General features: G+C 46.3%; 1 long non-coding RNA gene across 1 annotated transcript in view; it reads left to right on the top strand.

Annotated features, from left to right (window-relative positions):
• The window catches only part of LOC138992757 (uncharacterized), a 40,437-nt gene that overhangs the window by 6,197 nt on the left and 12,924 nt on the right, over positions 1-21,316 (top strand). Inside the window, exons 3-5 of the long non-coding RNA XR_011468133.1 lie at positions 6,599-6,723; positions 9,256-9,436; positions 17,389-17,628. This is a non-coding gene — a long non-coding RNA (uncharacterized lncRNA). The remainder of the gene's footprint in view (positions 1-6,598; positions 6,724-9,255; positions 9,437-17,388; positions 17,629-21,316) is intronic.

Genomic DNA, 21,316 nt, shown 5'->3' with positions numbered 1-21,316 from the left:
TAACATATCACATTATTAGAATATAATTTTACCCACAAACTTGAGGATATTTGAATCATTTAATTATTTCCCAAATTATCTACAATCAATATATATTACTTTATAACCAAGGAAATGACAAAAAGAGGATAGTTTGTGAAAAAAAATACAGGAAGTGTCACTTCAGGTTGGCCAACATTATGTGTAATAGGAGTTTCAAAAAAGAAGAGGAGTGAAAATGGAGAAGAGAACATTATTAAAGAAGTACTAGAAAAAGATTCTCCCAGGGCTGAAGAAAGACAAAAGGATTAGTCTGAAAGATCCCAAGTACCTGGTACAATAAACAAAGAATAATTCATAGAAGCAACCTCAGGGAATTTCAGAGTTCTGATAATAAAAAGAGATCCTAAAACACTCAGTGAGAGACAAGAAACAGATAACCAACCAGAGAATAAGAGGGAGATTGGCATCATTCTTCTCATCAGCAACACTGAGCCTTGAAGACAATGGAGCAACTACCTTCAAAGTCCATAGAAATAATTTTGTACCTAGAATTTGATATCTTGTGAAACGATGGATCCAGTGTCATGCAGGAACTTGGATTCCCATACAGTTTTTGGAAATAAAATTACTTGATGATGTACTACCCAAGCAAGAAAAGAATATGAGGAAAACTATGAGAGGAGAATCGAAGATGGCGGCATAGGTAAACACCGGAGACTGCCGCCGTGGACAACCACTTCAAAAATACAACTAAAAGTCGGAGCGGACATCAACCAGAACCACGGGAAGGCTGGCTGAGGAGAGTCTCTTCAACTAGAAGCAAAAACAACAGCATTCCGACGCTCAGCGGAGGCGCAGTGTGGAAAATTTAAAGGTACGGCGGTGCGGTGGTGAGGGTGCGCGCACAAAGCGGGCTGGCGGCTGAGGGCGCGATTGTCGTTTTCAATCAGGAGCGAGTCTCAGACTCTGGGCTACAGATCCGGGCGAGTCTCTAGGGACCCAGACTCAAACGGGAGAAGCGGGACTGTCTGGCTACGGCCCCTCCGAGGTTTGCAGCGATTGCTGGGACAGAGAGGCAGAGCCCCTAGGGACGGACTGAGAGCGGCCATAGCTGTTCCCTCCCCCCACCCTGTTGAGCCCGCCCCGCCCAAACCCTGCGCACAGCCATTTGCCGATCGCCTCAGGCAAGGGCTGGACTAGCGCCTCCCCTGAGGACTGAAGTTTTCCCACAGCTGATTTCCACAGCCAGTTGGCCTGGTGGTCAAATCCCTCTAGTATTAACTACAATAATTAAGGCTTGGCTAGAACAAGACTGCGCACAGAGACCACAAGGGGGTGCACCAAGAAAGCATAAAAGATGCGGAGACAAAAAAACATGACAGAAATGGAGGATATGGAGCTAAGAATCGCAATTTTGAGGGCTTGCCATAAATTTGTGCAGAGCCTCACGAAAACTAAGGAGACCCTCGATGCTACGATAAAGAAATTAGAAAGTAAGCATACACGGACTGAAATAAAGAATATTATACCCAATAGCAGACCAGAGGAGCATAAGAATCAAACCAAAGATTCGACAAAAAACACCCAATTGGAAAAGCAAAATGAAAAAAGAATCCGAAAGTGTGAAGATAGTGTAAGGAGCCTCTGGGACAGCTTTAAGCTTTTAAGCGGACTAATATCAGAGTCATTGGAGTGCCAGAAGATGAGAGACAGCAAGATATTGAAAACCTATTTCAAGAAATAATGGCAGAAAACTTCCCCCACCTGGAGAAAGAAATGGACTTACAGGTCCAAGAAGCGCAGAGAACCCCAAACAAAAGGAATCCAAAGAGGACCACACCAAGACACATCATCATTAAAATGCCAAGAGCAAAAGACAAAGAGAAAATCTTAAAAGCAGCAAGAGAAAGAGGCTCAATTACCTACAAGGGAATACCCATACGACTGTCAGCTGATTTCTCAACAGAAACTTTGCAGGCCAGAAGGGAATGGCAAGAAATATTCAAAGTGCTGAATACCAAGAACCTACAACCAAGATTACTTTATCCAGCAAAGCTATCATTCAGAATTGAAGGTCAGATAAAGAGCTTCACAGATAAGGAAAAACTAAAGGAGTTCATCACCGCCAAACCAGTATTATATGAAATGCTGAAAGGTATCCTTTAAGAAGAGGAAGAAGAAGAAAAAGGTAAAGGTACAAATTATGAACAACAAATATGCATCTATCAAAAAATGAATCTAAGAATCAAGTGAATAAATAACCTGATGTACAGAATGAACTGGTGACTATAATGAATCAGGGACATAGAAAGGGAATGGACTGACTATTCTTGGGGGAAAAGGGGTGTGGGAGATGCGGGAAGTGACTGGACAAAAATCATGCACCTATGGATGAACTCAGTGGGTGGGGAGTGAGGGTGGAGGGTGGGGTGGGAGCTGGAAGGAGGGGAGTTATGGGGGGAAAAAAGAGGAACAAATGTAATAATCTGAACAATAAAGATTTAAAAAATAAAAAAAATAAATAAAAAAAAAAGAAAAGAATATGAGAATTAAAACCAATTAAACCAGCCTTGAAATGCAATTTAATGAAACTCCAGTATAGATGCGCAGTTGGCCTAGCCGAACGTCTGTATATTTGGAACAAACAAATGATATAATTAAAGAGCTGGAAGGTATTTGTAATATTATAAAGAAGATACACGCTTCTTTGTCAATCAACTAAAAATTCCAGAAAGTAATAAGTTATGAACACACACACACACACACACACACATATCATGGCCCAAATATAAAACCAACCAAAATGTATGATTTTGTACAGTCGATGGAGCCTAAGAAAAGAAGACCCACTTGGCCTTGACATTGGAACATTCCTCTCTACAGATCCCAACATAATACCTGCTCAGTAGAGACTAATATTTACAACATCTGTACTTTAAATACAGCTTGTTCGTTGGCTTTAAATGATCAGACTTAACTGACAGAACATGGAGAACAAATTTACTAAACAGAAGGCATGTGCTGGAAGCCTTGGCAACATTACAGAGGTGGTATAGCTGAGAGAGGGTGAGGAGTAGATGGGAGAGAAGCAGTGGACAGAAGAAAAGGGATATTAATTTTCCATCTTACATAGAGGGGAACCAAGAGTTACCACCAACAATTAATTGGTCAATAAGCAGAAATTGAATATTCTATAAAATCATAAGGCTAACCATCAGAAGAAATAAAAATACACAACTATCCATGATTTGCAGGTGGGAGAAGGGGATCTATAAGTGAATAAGTTTCTCACCTATTGCAGCTAAAAGTTCTTCGATAGTGCTTGGAGCTGATAATTGAAGATGTAGGTGTAGTATGCTACTTAGCACTATCAAGATAAATACCAGAAGAAATAGAAACAGAAACAATCAAATGAAGGAACCTATTAGGAGGAAACTAGGAAAGGAATGGAAAAGAAGACTTACTTTTATGGTGTTCTATGTGTTTTTAATGTTTATTTCCAGGCAACTATATTTTAATAATTAAAAAGCAAAATAAGAAAAATACCAAAGGATTTTAAAGTAGTAGATATGCATCAGGTAAAAAAGATAGAGCAGGTGTTTTTTTCCCTCTGTTTTCTAATTATACTGTATGTAATATGGTATTTGTTATTTCCATAATGGAAAAATTCATGAAGAAAAGAGAGAAATAATGCATTATTTTTATCACATCATAGTTAGAAGTTGTAGAAAATGGGGATGACGAGGCAAAGAAATGCACCTAAAATATCTGTGGGAGGATTCTACAGCGGTCATGAAGGCCAGGCTAGCTGTGTGATCTTGGCTAAGTCACTTAGCTCCTCTGGTCTCAGTTTCCACCCCTGAAACACTGAGGAGTTGCCTTTAGAATTTCTCAGGCCAAGTTCAGCTCCAAGAACGTATGAATCTCTGAATTTCCAGCAACTGTGAGCATTGCCATTGAGATCAGTGACCGAGGCAGTCTTGACTACAAAACAACTGGGTCCTCTTTTCTGTTGTTAGGGGGTTATTTCCTCTTGGAAGCTGAAGCTGGAAGGGGCTGCAAACCTCATGTTTTTCTAACAGAATTGCAGTTGTTTGCTCCAACAACAAGTACAAGGTCCACATAGATTATTTGCCCTGGTGCGTGCTCAGAAAAAGGCCAAAGGATGTACCCGAATGAGGACCAAGGATGTACCCCAGGTCCGACCCAAGCCCTCGAAGAAACCTGTCATCATTGGGGCTGTTGCTGTTTTACAAAAAAAAAGCAGCAAGTGTGTTGAAAGCCATAACCACAATAAAACTGCCACATCAATCCGGGAGGTATTTTTTTTACTAATAAACACAGGAAATCACACACCACCAAGACCCGGCTAGAACCAGATCCCGCTGCCTTCAGGGTTCACCATCTCTCTAAGTCTTGGCATTTCATCCACATTGAAGTTCTGCCTCTAGTAGGTTATTTACAACAGCAACAAAACAGAAATGAAAACAGAAAGTTTGTGGTGAGATCAAGTAACAGATGGCAATTCATTTGCTTGTAATACAGTGTCTGAAATTGTCGGGTCACGTTTTGAACACTGAAGGGCAGTATCTAAGGAATATCCACCGGTCAGTGGTAGATTCTATACTCTCGCCATAGGAAGTGGTCCTCAGAGCAGCGGCGTCCCGGGAAGCTTTCACATGTACAGAAGTTTAGGCCCCAAACAGACCTGCCCAATCAGACACGGCTTTTTACCAAAATCTCCAGGTGACACGTTTGGGCAGTAAAGTTTGAGAGATGCTGGTTTACAAGACCTATGATGTCCACACACCTTCCCACATCAAAAACTGAGGATTTAACTGTACACAAGGTCAAATACCTAAGTCCACAAAGCTCTCCAAGAAAGATGGTTGGGTTTTTTTTGTTTTTTTTAAAAAAATATATTTTATTGATCTTTTTTACAGAGAGGAAGGGAGAGAGATAGAGAGTTAGAAACATTGATGAGAGAGAAACATCAGTCAGCTGCCTCCTGCACACTCCCTACTGGAGATGTGCCCACAACCAAGGTACATGCCCTTGACCGGAATCGAACCCGGGACCTTTCAGTCCGCAGGCCGACGCTCTATCCACTGAGCCAAACCGGTTACGGCAAGAAAGATGGTTTTTGTTGTTGTTGTTATTCTTATTATTCCTCCCATGTACAGATGAGGAAACTCAGGGCACTTCCGCAGGACTGGGCTACCAGGAGTTTGCAGAGGAGGCTTAGAGAAGTTAGAAACTTGCTCAAGGTCATAGGTAGCAAAGGGCAGAATTGGGATTTGAAACAAGATCCCTTTGAAGCCCAGACTCGTATTCTTAGCCATTACTTTCCGTTGCCTCGCTAGAGTTGACTGTTTTCAAGGGACTCCAGCAGGCTGACATACAGGCTGCCACCAATGAATTCAGTCGGTAGCATGTCAAGAACCGTTTTCCAGAAGACCATCCTTAGGAGACATCCTCAGGAAACTTCTTTCTCACCCCTCCCCTGACCATCAGGGGTAGATACGGATGTTCTGGAAGGGATCCTGCCCAGAGTTTTATACTAGAGAGTGTGACCCTTCTAGGCAACTGAGTCTGAGTTAGCCAGCCCTAGAAACAAAGCCTACGAAACGCCTGTGTTTAAAAAACAGAAGGCAAAGCTTCCGGGAAGGATGGCCTATTTTATGATACCTTACGGTTTCAGAATGACTGTGGGCCCCTTCACCTACCTCCTGTGGGCTAAACACCATCATCTACCCTTTGGCACTCTTGGGTCTAGAGCAGGGGTGGGCAAACTTTTTGACTCGAGGGCCACAATGGGCTCTTAAACTGGACCGGAGGGCCGGAACAAAAGCATGGATGGAGTGTTTGTGTGAACTAATATAAATTCAAAGTAAACATCATTACATAAAAGGGTACGGTCTTTTTTTTTTTTTTTTTTTAGTTTTATTCATTTCAAAGGGGCCGGATCCGGCCCGCGGGCCGTAGTTTGCCCATGGCTGGTCTAGAGACAGAAGGGGAAGGGGTAGAGGCCATTGCAGCTGGCAGGAACCTTAATTTTCAAGAACCTAGGTCAAGGTTCCCCGAGCCCCTCATGGTATGACTTGGGGACATGAGGGTTTTCTAGAAAGTCATGCATGCTTTTCCTAGGGCGGGGGGGGCGGGGAGAGAAGTGGGAGGACCCAACAGCGACCTTCTCAGCAGTCCATTCTTCAGCCCCACTTACTTAGTGACACCATATGGGGTTCATCTTCTCTATGTGCAAGAAACTAGATTCAGCTGCAAACAATAGAAATGATGATCATGATGATTGTGATGATGGCTTAAATCAATGCTCTTCAAACCATCATGTGCTCGTGCATCACCTGTGAACCTTGTTGAAGTACAGATTCTGATTCAAAAGGCCCGGGTCAGGCCCTGAAGTTCAGCTTTCCTCACAAGCTCGTAGGGGTGCCCGTGTTGCTGGACCACAAAGCACACTGAGAAGTGAGGGCTTCAACAAGGCACAAGCTTATTCCTCACTTAGGTACAGAGCCCCTGGAGCCTGACCCTCCAGCTCTAGGACACCATAGCAGCCTCAGAGGCTCTAACTCTGAGCTCTCTGTTCTTCCCTCTTCAGCACGTGACTTCCATCCTTAAGATCACCTAGCGATCCAAGAAGGATCCTGGAGACCCAGCCCACCCAGCCATGCTGCAAACCTGCAGAAGAGTTTCTACTAACCAAACCAGCTCCTCTGAAAGAAGGTATGTGGGCCTTCTGCTTTGTCCCTTGGCCACTCCTAACCTTCCATAGGAGGGGAGAATGGGGGCTGATGGGCAATTAGGATGTCTGCCCATCTCTTCACCCTGCCCATCTTTCCATCATTTTGAAACTTTAGAGGAATACGACCTTGGCAGCCCCTCTTTTCCAGAAATTACTCTGGGGAAGAAGAAGCTGGGCCCCACTGTGCATTGTCTGGGTGACTGTGAGCCATGGGTAGGAGCCAATGAGAATAAATGAAAACATGCTGACAGCAGGGCAACAGGGAAGATGAGTCCAGCGGAGTGGTCTGAATTCTGCTAGAGTCAGGCAGAAAAGTAGAAGACCATGGACAGACCTTGTGCCCCACATTTGAAAACTGTCTTTGGTCTTGCTTCTGACACTTAAGTTCTACTTTATTACCCCCATGGGCCTGACAGCCTCTTTTAGTCTCCTTGGAACACAAGTCCTTTCTGCCATGTTCCAGCTGGACTCTTCCCACTCTCCCTCCATGCCCGGAAGTGCTCCAGCCAAAGCCTGGAGCCTCGCTTTTGGCTCATGCCACTAGCACCTGGTCTTACCCATTCTGGGTCCCTTCTCATGCTTTGACTAGATCCTCCGGCGCTAAAACCTGCCAGAATCATCAGAAGTGGCTGCAGCCAATTCCTTAATGCTTTAGGTATTTTTTTCTATGCCCAATGCCCCTTTGATTGAAACTGCCTAGCATACAGCCCCTAACCCACCTACCCACCCATCTAGGGAAAACAGTTCTGGGATAACTTTTGGACAGGGGTGACCACAGAGGGGACCAGGAGTGGACACCCTACTATAGATTGCTAGTGGCTTATGACATGGTCTGATGCAAAGGGAACTGAGAAAACTAAGATGGTAACATTAATTGAGCCTATCAGAGTCCCTCACCAGGGAATTTAACATGAAGTTACAGGATAGAAAGAGGCAGTAATGGTTGCCACTGAGTCAGATTAAGGATGCCTCAAACTCCCATTGATGATGTCCCCAGCTCTCAACACCACTGAGCTTGGAATTTCCAACCTGGTATTTTTCATTCTGCTTGTTATCCAGGAACTCCACAGATATTCAGACAAATACAATTGGCATCCTTTTCTATTCATCTAGTGAAAATGATCTGTGACATCTTGTGATGTATACAGTTCATGCTGTGCGAGTTTCTGGTTTTGATGCCTGTCCTGCCGTAGTATATGTCCCTTCCTGGCTGAAACTGCCCTTCCCACAGGTATTCTCTGTGCTAAGGTGGTCACTGATTGGGCCAAAGGAGCCCAACCATAGGCTTTCCAGTTGAGGCTGCTGACTCGTGTTTTCCTAAAGGTAACAGTGGCTCAGCTACCATGGTCAAACCCCAATAACATGGTTAAAACAAATCTATGTTTACTTTTTTCTCTTGTGGAAGTCTACGCTAGTATGGCAGCTCTATTCAGCAAAGGTGTCAGGGACCCAGGCACTTTCTATCTTGTTGCTCTGCCAACTCTATAGTTTTGTCCTCATCTTCACTGCCCAAGATGGCTTGCAGCATCCACATTCCAGTAAGTAGGAAAGGGAAAAGGACCCTGGAGAACATGCCCCTTCCCTTTAAAAGCACAACCTGGAAGTTGCAAAGATAACTTGCACTCGCATCCCATTGACCAAAACATGAGCGTATGGCCTCACCCAGGTGCAAGGAAGGCTGGGAAATGTTAGTCCTATACTAGTCAGCTATGTGCCTAGTGAAAAATCAGGTTTCATATAAAGTAGGGTTACAGTTGTGAGTACACAAAACACAGAGTTTATTATTTATTAATTATTGTATTATTTTCCATACAAACAACCATAAACCTATTTTTGCCCCACCCTGTATTCTATGCCTCGCTGAAAATTGGAAGTTCTATTATTTTGAAAGAGAATGAATAGGATGGAGCATGTCCAGCCTTGGCTGGTCGGACCAGCTCCGTCTGGAGTCTGGGGCTGGAGAAACTAGAGATGATTACTTATTGAGAGTAAGAGGAGATGGAGAGTGACAAGCCGAAAGAGTCACAGCCATGAGGCTCATGAAAGAATTCAAGAGCATGGATATACCCCAAACCACCTGTGACACCAACAGCTCCCACTCCTGCTCTCTGCTCTCCCATAAGGTGTCCTCTTGGAAAACTCCCTTCTCTTAAGGAGCGTGAGACACTCTGAAGTCTTTGTTGCAGGTCCAGGGCAGTCCTGTTGGAGGTGAGGTTCGAACAGTGTTTTAACAATGGTCCCATTCTCCAGATGAGATAACTAAACCCTAGGTCAGTGATGGCGAACCTATGACACTCGTGTCAGAGGTGACACACGAACTCATTTTTTTGGTTGATTTTTCTTTGTTGAATGGCATTTAAATATATAAAATAAATATCAAAAATATAAGTCTTTGTTTTACTATGGTTGCAAATATCAAAAAATTTCTATATGTGACACAGCACCAGAGTTAAGTTAGGGTTTTTCAAAATGCTGACACGCTGAGCTCAAAAGGTTCGCCATCGCTGCTCTAGGTGCTTCATCATCTGTCCTCAGGCAAAGGAGAAAACTGCATGAGAATCTGCTGCTTCAGCCTCTTGATCAGAGATGAAAACAAGCCATCGGTACACGTACACGATGCTATCTGGCTTCCTCTGTGTGGAAGGTGCTGATAGAAATCAAGAGGGTCCTGTTTGCCAAGACCACAAGTTCCGGGTAAGTCAGCGCAGAAATACATCAATAAATGAGACGTGAAGCTGGGTATATCAACGGACACTGAACACTTGACACACAGGCCTCACTGAGGCTCCGAATGTGTGAGGCCTTTGTGGAGACCACTGAGCAGTTAGCCACAGTGCACACAGTAGGGCCTGAGGACAAGTGGGAAAGGAGAGTGCGGTCAGGACCTGGGCCCCAGCTAGCGCCAAGGGGACAGGATTAGTCTCAGGTCCTGGGGGCAGAAGTCCTTCTTGGAAGGCAGAAATAGTTCCTGAAGAGGATGGCCAGTATGACACTTTGCCTGACAATATAACTTTCAAAAACAAGACACCCAAATCACTTCTCAGGCCTTAATTGATTTGCAATATGCCTGATCTGGCAGTGGGCAAGTCCAGAGGTCGTAGGCAACCCGCAGCCCCAAGTGTGGGCGTCTGCCAGACACGCTGGCCACAGGCCAACTGCACTGGAATTCTGAGGTCTCTGTTTGGGCCTGGATGGTCCTTGGGTTTGGATTCAGACACGCTGGGCAGCATGAGAGGACACAGTGGGTGACCATGGTCCATATCAGCAAGCACCAGGGGCTCCAGTAGCACAGGGCTCCCACAAAGAGTGAAAGTTTGGTCCTATTCAGCAACTACTGACTACTGTTGATGGTGAAAAAATTAATCAGATACTTAACTCTCACCAGCATGAGCGAAAAAGGGAATCTGTGGGCTGTATAAGCAAACCGCGCAAAGTACGGCGGTACAGTTAGACCCAGGGACAGCCAGATTCAGAGATTCGGCTGTTATCCAGACTTCTTCCCCAGGTTGGGCTACTATAAAAAATACCACAGACTTGGTGGTTTAAACAGCAGGCATTTCTTTCTCACAGCTCTGGAAGCCAGGGAGCCTAAGATGAAGAAACTAGCATGTTAGTGTGTGGGGAGAGCCAGCTGCCTGGCTTGTAGAAGGCCACCTTCTTGCTGTGTCCTTTCCTGGTCTCTTCTCTGTGTGAGTGAACATGGGAAGAGAGCGTGAGCTCTGTTGTCTCTTCCTCTTCCTAGAAGTGTGCTAATCCCATCATGGGGGCCCCAGCCTCTTGACCTCATCCAAACCTAACTACCTCCCAAAGGCCCCACCTCCTAATACAGTCACATTGGGGTTAGGACTTCAACATCTGAATTTGGTGAGGGAGGGATATGGGATATAACCATTCAGTCCATGACAACTTATGTCTCTGATTTTCTTTGCATTTTGAATTCATTCTCACAATGTAGCTTTCCCCCACATGGCAAAAGCCATGAGTGCATGCAACTTTGGACCTAAATACTAGGGAGGCGAGAGAGTGTCCTCATCAACTCTGGGTTGAAAAAATGCCTCCAGCAAGTCTCTTGATTGGCTTTGCAAGCCACTTGCCATCACTTTGACCAAAAGGATGTGGCTACTCTGGTTTGCCCAAGCAGGTCACTGATGGTTGGACTGGGAAGAAGCAGCTTGCCCCCCAAATGAGGAGTGCTGCTGGAGGCCTTCCCAGCAGCAAATGCCCATCACTAAGGGAGCTGAGGGTGAAAGGGATGAAGTGGGAGCTGTGCTGAGCTAGCGAGTGGCACTAATGGGGAATCTGTGAGAGATGCCTGGGGTGCCTAGAAATAATTCAGGGTATGTACTTTGTAAGGGGCTGAAAACCATGAAATAATGTCTTGTAAGCCAAAGAAATGCTGTTTATTACTATTAATATAGAGATTGGGGTGTTCTGGTACTATGATGTCTACCATTGACTTTGAAATTCTTCAACACTGAAAGTGCGATATAAGGGTGAGTCACTCCTTTTAATCCACGCCCTAGAGGACTCCTGTCACCCTAACTATGGTGACTCAAGCAGTGGTCATTAGAATTTAATCAGAAGGCCATTTGTGAGGCAATCCCTCTTCTGGATGTCCACCCCAAAATTTTGAAAACATTTATTCATAGAGATATATGTACCCCTATGTTCATTTTAGCATTATTCATAGTAGCCAAGACATGGAAATAACCAAAGTGTCCTTCAATATATGTTTGGATATATATAACAGAATACTACTCAGCCATAGGAAAGATAAAATATTGCCTTTTGCAACAACATGAATGGATCTTGAGAATATCGTGCTAAGCAAAATAAATCAGACAAGAAAAGTAAAGAACCATATGATCTCACTCATATGTGGGATATAAAAGCAACAAATGAACAAACAAACAAACAAAAACTTATAGACAAAGACAACAGAATGGTGATTACCAGAGAGTAAGAGGGGTAGAGTAGAAGAGGGGAAAGGGGTCACATATACGGCGACAGAAGGAGAGTTGACTTTGGGTGGTAGGCACACAATGCAATATACAGATGATGCATCATAGAATTGTACACTTGAAACCTATATAATCTTATTAACCATTGTCACCCCAATAAATTTAATAACATTTTATCGTTTAAAAATATTTTTATTGATTTCAAAGAGAAAGGGAGAGGGAGATGGAGGTAGAAACATCAATGATGAGAGAGAATCATTGATCAGCTACCTCCTGAAAGCCCCTGGGGACTGAGCCCACAACCCAGGCATGTGCCCTGACTGGGAATCAAACCTCCACCTCCTGGTTCATAGGTCTACACTCAACCACTGAGCCACGCTGGCTGGACTTAATAAAATTTTGCAAAGAAGAACGCCATAACCAAGAGGTACTCCCACAAGTGCTTCAGCTATCTTTATCTCTGATCAATACCAGAGGTCCTGTTAATTAGCATAATGCATGGAGAGATGGGCTTTCATTGGTGAAACATGGAGAAACTCCACAATACATAAAAACAGGGTATTAGACTCTAGTGAGCCTTCCTCCTTCCCTCTTAGGAACGCTGCCCATGGCCTATATCCAGCTGCTGATTCCAGAGAATATGGGCCAGCCTGAGTCTGATTGTGTGGTGTGCCAATCCCACTATGAGAGTCTTGTCACATTTGCCCCAAGTGAAACTTTCTTTCATGCACAGAGCTCCCTACAGAAGAGAGTTTGGACTTTATCGAGCACACAAGGCGGAGTGATTGGTTTGTGCCTACTCGCTGATAAACATCTTGTTGGGGGAAGAACTCAGCTTGAGACTTGCTTGTCTGGGGACCTAGAGCAAGGCTGCAGGGAGAAGCTGGCCCTTACTCCTGTAACTAGTGGTGGCTGCTGATAGTAACCAAAAGGAACCCCAGGGTTCTATGTGACCAAAGTGGGGAGTAGAAGGTGCCCTTGCAAGCCCAGGGGCTCATCAGTTTTCCTCAGAAAGATCTGTCATGCATTAGGTCTTAGAGTTCCAGCTGGGGCAGGAGTCCAAGCCCCAAAGATGGGGAAAAGCTGTTGGGTACAAGGCAGGACCTATTCAGAGTGAGACTGAGAAATGAACAGGTGTCCATGAGGCAGAGAGGAGGCAACCCAAGAAATGAGGCAAAGGCCCAGTAGCCAGAAATGGAGGATGACCTTGGGACCCGAGGATGACCTTGAATGTGGGCCTCAGAGTGGGCCACAGCCTTCTTAGAGAACTGGCGGAGAGGAGCTTAATGTTGGATGGAGTTGGGGGGGCGGGGGGCGGCTGCAGAACTGAAACCAGGCCAAGGCTGGCAGCTCTCTACCCATCCAGGGACACCCGAACTATCCCAAGGAAAAGCAAAGAGATTGGAACTCCTGATGCCTCACTCTAGCGACAGCTTTGAATTATGAATCTTTCTCTGCATGGACCGCCATGTTAAAGATCATTGCAAAGACTGTGGAGAAACATCTCTGTAGCTACTGGCATGAACATTTCTTTGAGAAGAAAGGGTCTTTGAGAAGTCTACTTTTCAAAGGGTGGAAAGGGAGTTTCCAGCCTTGACTTTGAGTGCCTCCTACATTTTCTGCAGAAGGGAGGGGCTTTTCTGGAAGGCAAAGGAGGGAGGAAGGGGGGAGGGCTGGTGTCGAGGTCAAAAAGGCAAGGAAGAGAAGAGAGTTGCGCCCACAGCCCAGAGGAAGGTCTCAACAAACCTGCTGAACACAGATGTGTGAGGTTAACTGGCCCTGCTTCCTCCCCCCAACCCCTGAAATCTTTAGCAAATTCCCCACTGCTCATTAATACATGTGTACCTCCTACTCCCTATTTAGTCATGAGTAACCACACAGTTCCTGCTGGTTAATACCAACAACTACCACTAGTTAAAGGAGTTGAAAGTCACCTACCACCTGCTCCCTCCCCACCAATGCCCCTTAACCTCACTCCAGGTCACCCGAAGAGCAAGTCTCAGAATGAATTCTGCCCCAAATACTGATATTTGTTAGCAACCAGGAAATCCTTTCAAGTGCAAGGAAATCGTTTGGGGCCACAGAGAGGTGGTGAGGATGAAAACAGAGACCTCAAGCGAAGACGAACATATCTTAGTGAGAACTGATGTAGATGGCTTTCTGCATATTTCTTTATACACACCTAGTACTTCATCCCAAATCTTATTGGAGTCGGGGACTACTTATTTTGCTTTCACAACCGCATGTGACCTCACTCCCCAACCAGCAGGGGAGAAATATGATAAAACGTGAACAGCATACAAATGAGCCTTCTGCTCTGTGAAACGTGAATGACTCTGTTCTGCGAAGGTGTAGATATTGAAGGCGTGACTATGGGATGTTGTACCTCCCAAACCAAGCATTTCCACCCAAGGTGTCCCACAGGAAGATCTATAAGGAGACGCCCTGGAGGAGACACAAAGGGAGGGGCAGGCTTCATCTGTCCAGCTGCAGGGGAGGGAGGAGGTCCTGTCCAGCTGCAGGGGCAGAGTGTCCGGCATCTGCATGGTACAACACATGGAAACCAGGTGAGCATCCGGTGCTGGGGTCCGGCCAGCCATGCACCAAGAGGTGCAGAACTCAGAATTCAAGAAAGAGGACCCCAACAACAGAGCCTTCCAAATTCAGGAAGATGGCAAGTGTGGGTAGAAGGACACCTGGGACAACAGTAGGTTGGTTATAAGGCTGCAGCCACTGGAATGAGATTTGGGAAGAGCAGAGGACTCCAGCTCTGAGCAGAAACTGAGGATAACAGGAGCAATAAGAGCGGGTTCTGGAGGGACTGAGCCCATGACAGGTAGAGGTTAGGGACGGAGAGTGAGAGAAAATCCCAGTTACCAAAAACCACGTCAGGTCAGGGCACACTGGCCAATCCTGATGCCTAGGCCTGGCATGTTAAACTAAATCTCTTTGAAGGCTCCTTCCTAAGGTCAGGGCTAATGCCAGAAACAGAAGGTTTTTCTTTCTTTTTTTTTTTTTTTTTTATTGATTTCAGAGAGGAAGGGAGAGGGAGAGAGAAATAGAAACATCAATGATGAGAGAGAATCATTGATCAGCTGCTTCCTGCATGCCCCACCCTGGGGATAGAGCCGGAAACCCAGGCATGTGCCCGGACCAAGAATCGAACCGTGACCTCCTGGTTTGTAGGTTGATGCTCAACCATTAGCCACACTGGCCAGGCAGAAGGAGTGTTTTAATTAGGAGGCATGCAGCTGCAAGTAACCAGAAGCTGAACTAAAAGTAGCTTTAAGGAGGAAATCATTGACTCACAAATGAAAAGACAGTAGAACAGGCCTACGGCTGACCAATACAGTGGCTCCAACTCCACTTTTTGCTGACTTTTTTTTTACTCTGCCTGTCATGGGACGGTGGCTTCATCTGCAAGCTTCATCCTGCCATGCTGGCCTTGGGTGTGGACAGGGTGACATTGCAGGGTCAGCTCCCTTTGGGGCTATGAACCATGTGGGCAGGGTAGACACCTGCATGAAATCATTCTTCTGTTAGGAAGAAGGAAGGGAACGATACCGAGGGCAGGATGAAGTGCAGGTGGGTGGCTGACTTGAGGTCTTCCTGCTGGTCCTCTGACCAAGCTGTGTGGGCTGGGGGAAGCCACTTCCACTCTCGAGGCCTCCTATTTTTCATCTTATAACAAAGAGATTGATCTAGAGCAGTGATGGCGAACCTATGACACGCGTGTCAGAGGTGACACACGAACTCATTTTTTTGGTTGATTTTTCTTTGTTAAATGGCATTTAAATATATAAAATAAATATCAAAAATATAAGTCTTTGTTTTACTATGGTTGCAAATATCAAAAAATTTCTATATGTGACACGGCACCAGAGTTAAGTTAGAGTTTTTCAAAATGCTGACACACCGAACTCAAAAGGTTCACCATCACTGCTCTAGAGAATCTTTTAGAGGTCTTGGACTCTATGCAATGAGATGTTCACGGATTACTCAATGCGGGCCTTCGAGTGTGGGAAACGATTCTAGTCGTTTGTGGAAGATGGTACTTCCCAGAGATGACCCCAGCAACTTCTCCATCCCACGCGCCCATCGGCAGTGGAACCTTGCCACTCCGCCATCAGGAGACCGAGTCTGATTCTCAGCCCCTGGAATCTGCCCTAGGCTGATGACTCGCCTGGACCCAGCGGGCCACAGTAGCTTATACCTAATAAACTATGGGAGAAGTGACACTGAAAAGGCCGTGAAGACTCCAGTTGGTTCTCTCAGCACACCAGCTGCAGGAGAATCCAGGGCCATATAAGAAACCCAGCTACTCTGAAACGGCCTCGCTGGAGAGGCCGTGGGAAGGCGTTCATGTGGACAGCTCAGCTGAGCTTCCAGCCCAGCGCCAGCATCAGCTGCCCTCAGTGAGTATGCACCACCTTGGACCTCTAGCCCAGGCTGACCTTCAGATGACTGAACCCTCAGCTGACATCATATCGCAGCTCCATGAGACATCCCACAGGTGGATAGTCCCGCTAAGCCCGTCCAGAATTCCTAACCCAGAATATCAAGAGCAGAAGAAGATGATTGCTGCCCTAGCCGGTTTGGCTCAGTGGAAAGAGTGTTGGTCCTCAACTGAAGGGTCCCAGGTTTGATTCCAGTCAAGGGCATGTACCTTGGTTGCAGGCTTGATCCCCAGTGGAGGTTGTGCAGGAGGCAGCTGATCGACGTTTCTCTCTCATGGATGTTTCTAACTCTCTATCCCTCTCCCTTCCTCTCTGTAAAAATCAATAAAATACATTTTTTAAAAAAAGATGATTGCCATCCTTCACCCTTATGTTTCGGAGTGACTTGTTATGCATCAGCGGTAACCAGAATATCCTTAGAGTGGAGTGGGCATAAGTGAACCAGGAAAGATTTAGACTCAACTTTGAGAAGTTGTTTCTGATAGTTGCAAAGCATTGAAAATATTTTGATTCTTTTTTTGTGGCTACTTACGAAATCAGGAGGAGAGATTCTTTGAGGAATGACCTGGGGGAGTCTTGCCAGGAGGTCATAACAATGACCTTCTCATTTAGGCAGCCCTTTGGAGTTTGTGAAGGGCGAATGAACTCAGTTGAATGTCAGAGCTAAGGGCTAGGGCACAATTCAAGCCCCATCTTTGTTCAGTCCCCCTCCTGGAATTCCTGAGCCTTGCCCACCTGTTCTTCTTGGAGAGAGAACACTAATAGATGAGCAAAACCTCCCTTCAGTGAGCGCCCGTATGTAATGGGCCAACTTCCTAATCCTCTCCACATTGTACCTTCACATGGGAACAGCAAAGAGGACTGGAGGCCTCTGAGCTACCAAGTTTCCTCGTTGGCCCTCCTGTGCTCCTCTGATGGTCTCAGGGTCCCGCCCCAGCAGCCCCTAGTACAGCTGTTTTTAGCAGCTGCTGCTTTGACTCTTAGCAGTTACACCTTTGATTAATGGTTTTTCTTGAAGTTATACAATCAAAACTTACGATGGCTCTGTGAGGCAGGCAGAGCAGATGTTATTAACACTATCGTGGTAGCCAGCCTTCGAGATGGCTCCCAATAGTTTGTACCTCCTGGTATTCACATCCTTCAACAGGTTGACTTGGGTAACAAATGGGATAGTTTAACTTTAGAGGCTATGGCATAATCGAGTGTGGCTTCTGTCTTGCTCTCTCAGATCGCTTACTCTGGGAAAGGCCAGCTACCATGTCAGGAGGACCCTCAAGCAGCCCCATGGAGAGACTCCTGCGAATAGCCTTGTGAGTGAGCTGTCAGTAAGCAGACCCTCCAGCCCCAGTCCAGCCTTCAGATGACTGGGGCCCCAGCAGACACCTTGACCTCATCTCATGAAAGATCATGAGCCAAAACCACACAACTGAGTTGCTCCTAAATTCCTGACCCAAGAAAACTGTTTAAGGTAATACATGTTTATTATTTAAGCTACTAAGTTTTATATATATTTGATTTCAGAGAGTAAAAGAGAGGGAGAGCTAGAAACATCAATGATGAGAGAAAATCATTATTCAGCTGCCTCCTACATGCCCCCCACTGGGGATTGAGCCCACAACCCGGGCATGTGCCCTGACCAGGAATCTAACTGTGATCTCTTGGTTCATAGGTTGATGCTCAACCTCTGAGCCAAGCCGGCCAGGCTAAACTACTTAGTTTTAAAGGAATTTTAAAAAGCGTAATAAGTAATTACAAGTGAGAAGCTGAGGCTCAGAGACATACAGTGCCTAGCCCAAAGTGACACAGCTGGAACTGGGAAGAGCACCCTCATCTTGTGACTGCTGACTCATACAGACAGGTTCTGTTAGTCCATGACTCAGCAGTTCTCTAATTTGGCCCCAGAAGAGGGAGAGATGAGGCTGCAGGCATGGAGCAATGACGGCCCAAGCAATCCTGCCACACTCAGGCCCCAGACCCACACAGCTCCTCCCCAGGAATCCAGGGCTAGGGAGAGCGGCTGAGACCCTTGGCTCCCATTTGCATGGGGCCTCCATGACAAGGAGAAACAAGCCAGCATCCCGACCTTCTCACCTGGACAGACCCTCACAGACGTGTTCTGGGTCTCAGCCCTGACCACTAAGGACACAATTGCTGATCCGAGATGCTGCAATCCTGCTGGGCTGTGGCACAGGTGTGTGTGCAGGGGGGAGGGGGGGAGGGAGGCCGGGCGAGCTAGGGCCTAAGATCCCCGACTCAGAGTCTGGCCTGGTCTCCAGTGCCCTCACTGCTGACTCAATGTCCTCTTTAGAGAAGTCACCCGGGTGAGGGGCGCTTTCAGTTCCCATGTGAATCACTGTCCACATGATCACCGGTCACCCTGCCGCAGGCTGTGCCTGTGGCCTACGTGAGCTCTCGGTGGTGACAGTATGGGTTGGTCATGCGGTCGGCCTGGGGCAAGTCTATCTGGCTGTTTCTTCATCCTTCCAGCTAAATGGGACTTATTCCAGCAAGAGCCACGATGCTCCCCCCACCCCCAACCCCCTGGGTTTGTGCACGTCAAGAGGGTGGTTTAAGACAAAGGGTAAGCAGTTCTTGCTTGTCTTCAGAGTCTCAAGCCCAGCTCTTGGCGCTGTGGAGGGAGCACCAGATAGAGGCCTAAAGCAGGGGCTGGGATTGGCAGCAGGAAGCGGAGAAATGCTCACGGGATGGGCATAGGATGCGGCAGGGAGCAGCCCCTTGGCTGTGCAGACCTGTGGAAGGGAACAGGGAGAGACCTGGGGTGGTGACATTTCTTGATGAAGGACCTCGACAGCCCAGCGGAGGGTCTTATGCCTATGACCTTGTGTGGCATTCAAGGACTTCCATAGAAGAAGAGGGAAAAAACAGGTGTAGGACGCCTGGGTTCTAATCTAAACTCAAGATTCCATCACTTGGATAGCCTTGGAAAAGTTGTTGACTGATCTGGGCCTCGGTTTCTTCCTGAGTCAGGTCAAGCAAATGGTATTCAGAACATGCAGGTAATCCCTGGGATACCTAGGGTTCTGCAGACCTACCTTAGAGTTTGGCATTGGGAGGGAGCCTCTAAACCAGTGCTGTCCAATAGAAATATAAAGTGAGTCACATATACAATTTAAACAATTTTTAGCGGCCACATTTTTAAAAATCTAAAAACAAATAGGTAGAATTAATATTAATAGTATCTTTCAACCTATAACCAATTTATTACGTTTATTAAGATATTTTACATTCCACAATTTGTACTAATTTTTCAATATTTGGTGTACAATTTGTGCTTAAGCACAACTCAATTCTGACTAAGCCACACTTCCTGCGCTCAATAGCTGACCTGTGCCGAGGAGGAATCAAGGCTTTAAGTAAGAGCAGAAGACTCCCTGGTGGACAAAACGGAAAGTGCAGGAGAGACCAAAGGATTTAAATGAGTAAAACACCTGAAAGCACAGAGAAGACATATGTGTGGGGGGGGGGGGGCGGGGGGGGGGGGATGGGGGGAGGCGGGCGGGGAGGGAGGCGGCGGGGGAGCAGGTGGCTCAGTCCAGCCAGAGAGTAAAAGCAGGCGAAGGAGCGTATCAGAGAGGCCATGAACTCATTTGGCTTCCTCCAGCATCATGGGTTTTCATGACATCGAGTCAAGGTCTCAGTTCCTTGATTTAATGATCATGTATAATGCGGGCATCTGTGAGGGCATCTGGGGAGAGCACAGGCCAATCAGAGATGCAGGTCACGGCCGAACTCCTGAGGGATTTGGGAGCGAGAACTGATGCAGACTCACTGCTGGGAAGAGAAGGAATGTGACCCAGGGGATGGGGCACGGACAAGGGTGTGTTGAGCAGGGAAAACCTATTTGGACAATAATCCAGGCTGCAGAACAACTGTCGCCATCAAGGCAAAGAAGCCAGAGGCATTCAAGAGGCAAAATAGCGGAGGTGTTAGGAATAGACTCTGGAGCCAGGTTCGCTGCTTGCTGGCCGTGTGACTTCGGATAACTTACCTCCCGGGCCTCAGCGTCTTCATCTATACAATGGAGGCAATAATAGTTCCTGCCCCTTGTGTCTGCAGTGTGATGAGTTGTGTTTGTGACAATAGATTCTTTCCTAATAGCATATGTCAAATGCTTAGAATGGAGATAAGAAAGTGCCATGGCTATTATAATTACAGGGGTTTCTTTAGAAGGACCACATTTTCTGCGAGTGCTCACGCAGGAGCCAGCCTCGTCCCCAGTGAGTTGACCTTCAAGTGCAATCATATGACAAGTCTGTTCTCTACTTAGAAATGGCAATATTGTTTCAATAGAGGGCAGTGGCCCACAGCGTATCACTCTAGCGCCTTCAAATGGAAACTGCCAACACGGCCAGCTTCCTGACCTGGTGGGGACTCAGGACCTCGGAGGTTCAGCCCTTGTGTTAGGGTTCCCTCTTCCCCAGGGAAAATGTGGGTGTATCCGGATTCACAGTTCTCTCTTTTAACTTTGAGGAATTCAATGATCTTCTCATTTAAAAAATAATAATAATGGCTGCGGTTCGTGGGGCCACCTGTAAGTGGCAGTCAGTGACCAACATCCCATCTCCGCCATTCAAGTCTGCAAGGCCTCTGTCTCCCATTTCAAAGCTGAGGACCCTGAGGCTCAAGTGTCATCAGAATTTGCCTAAATGACAGGATTCCCTGGAGCATAAAAATCTGAGCCCTGGGCAGTGGTGCTCAATCTTGCTGTACCTGGAATCATTGGGTGAGAAGGAGATGGGGGGGAGGGGTAACTTTGTAAAATCCTGGCAGTGTAGGCCTCCCCTCCAGGTCAATCAAACTGAAACCTCCCACTGTGGGACCCAGACATCAGTGTTTTTAAACTTCCCGAGTGAGTTAGTGTGGAGCCAGATTGAAAGCCACCCATTCGGAAGAGGTTGGTCTGGTTCCCAAACCTGACCAATCAATCCCCAGTATCATGCCTGAAACATTTTTACACGGAATTGCATGGAATGTTCTCCTCGCCATGGCCTGCTGCAATCATTGGTGGTCTGTGCCAAGAGAAATACGTATGTATGTTCTTGAAAACTCCAGTGTGCGTGCATTTAGTTTATGTAAGTGACACTGTGCCATCAAATATCATTTGGGATGCTTTTTTTTTATTCAGCATAATGTTG

Source organism: Myotis yumanensis, unplaced genomic scaffold, assembly GCF_028538775.1.
Source record: "Myotis yumanensis isolate MYYU_CA2020_CCGP unplaced genomic scaffold, mMyoYum1.0.hap1 SCAF_14, whole genome shotgun sequence".
NCBI classification, from domain to species: domain Eukaryota; kingdom Metazoa; phylum Chordata; class Mammalia; order Chiroptera; family Vespertilionidae; genus Myotis; species Myotis yumanensis.
Note: the sequence above shows the minus strand (reverse complement) of the source record. Positions and strands in the feature narration are given on the sequence as shown.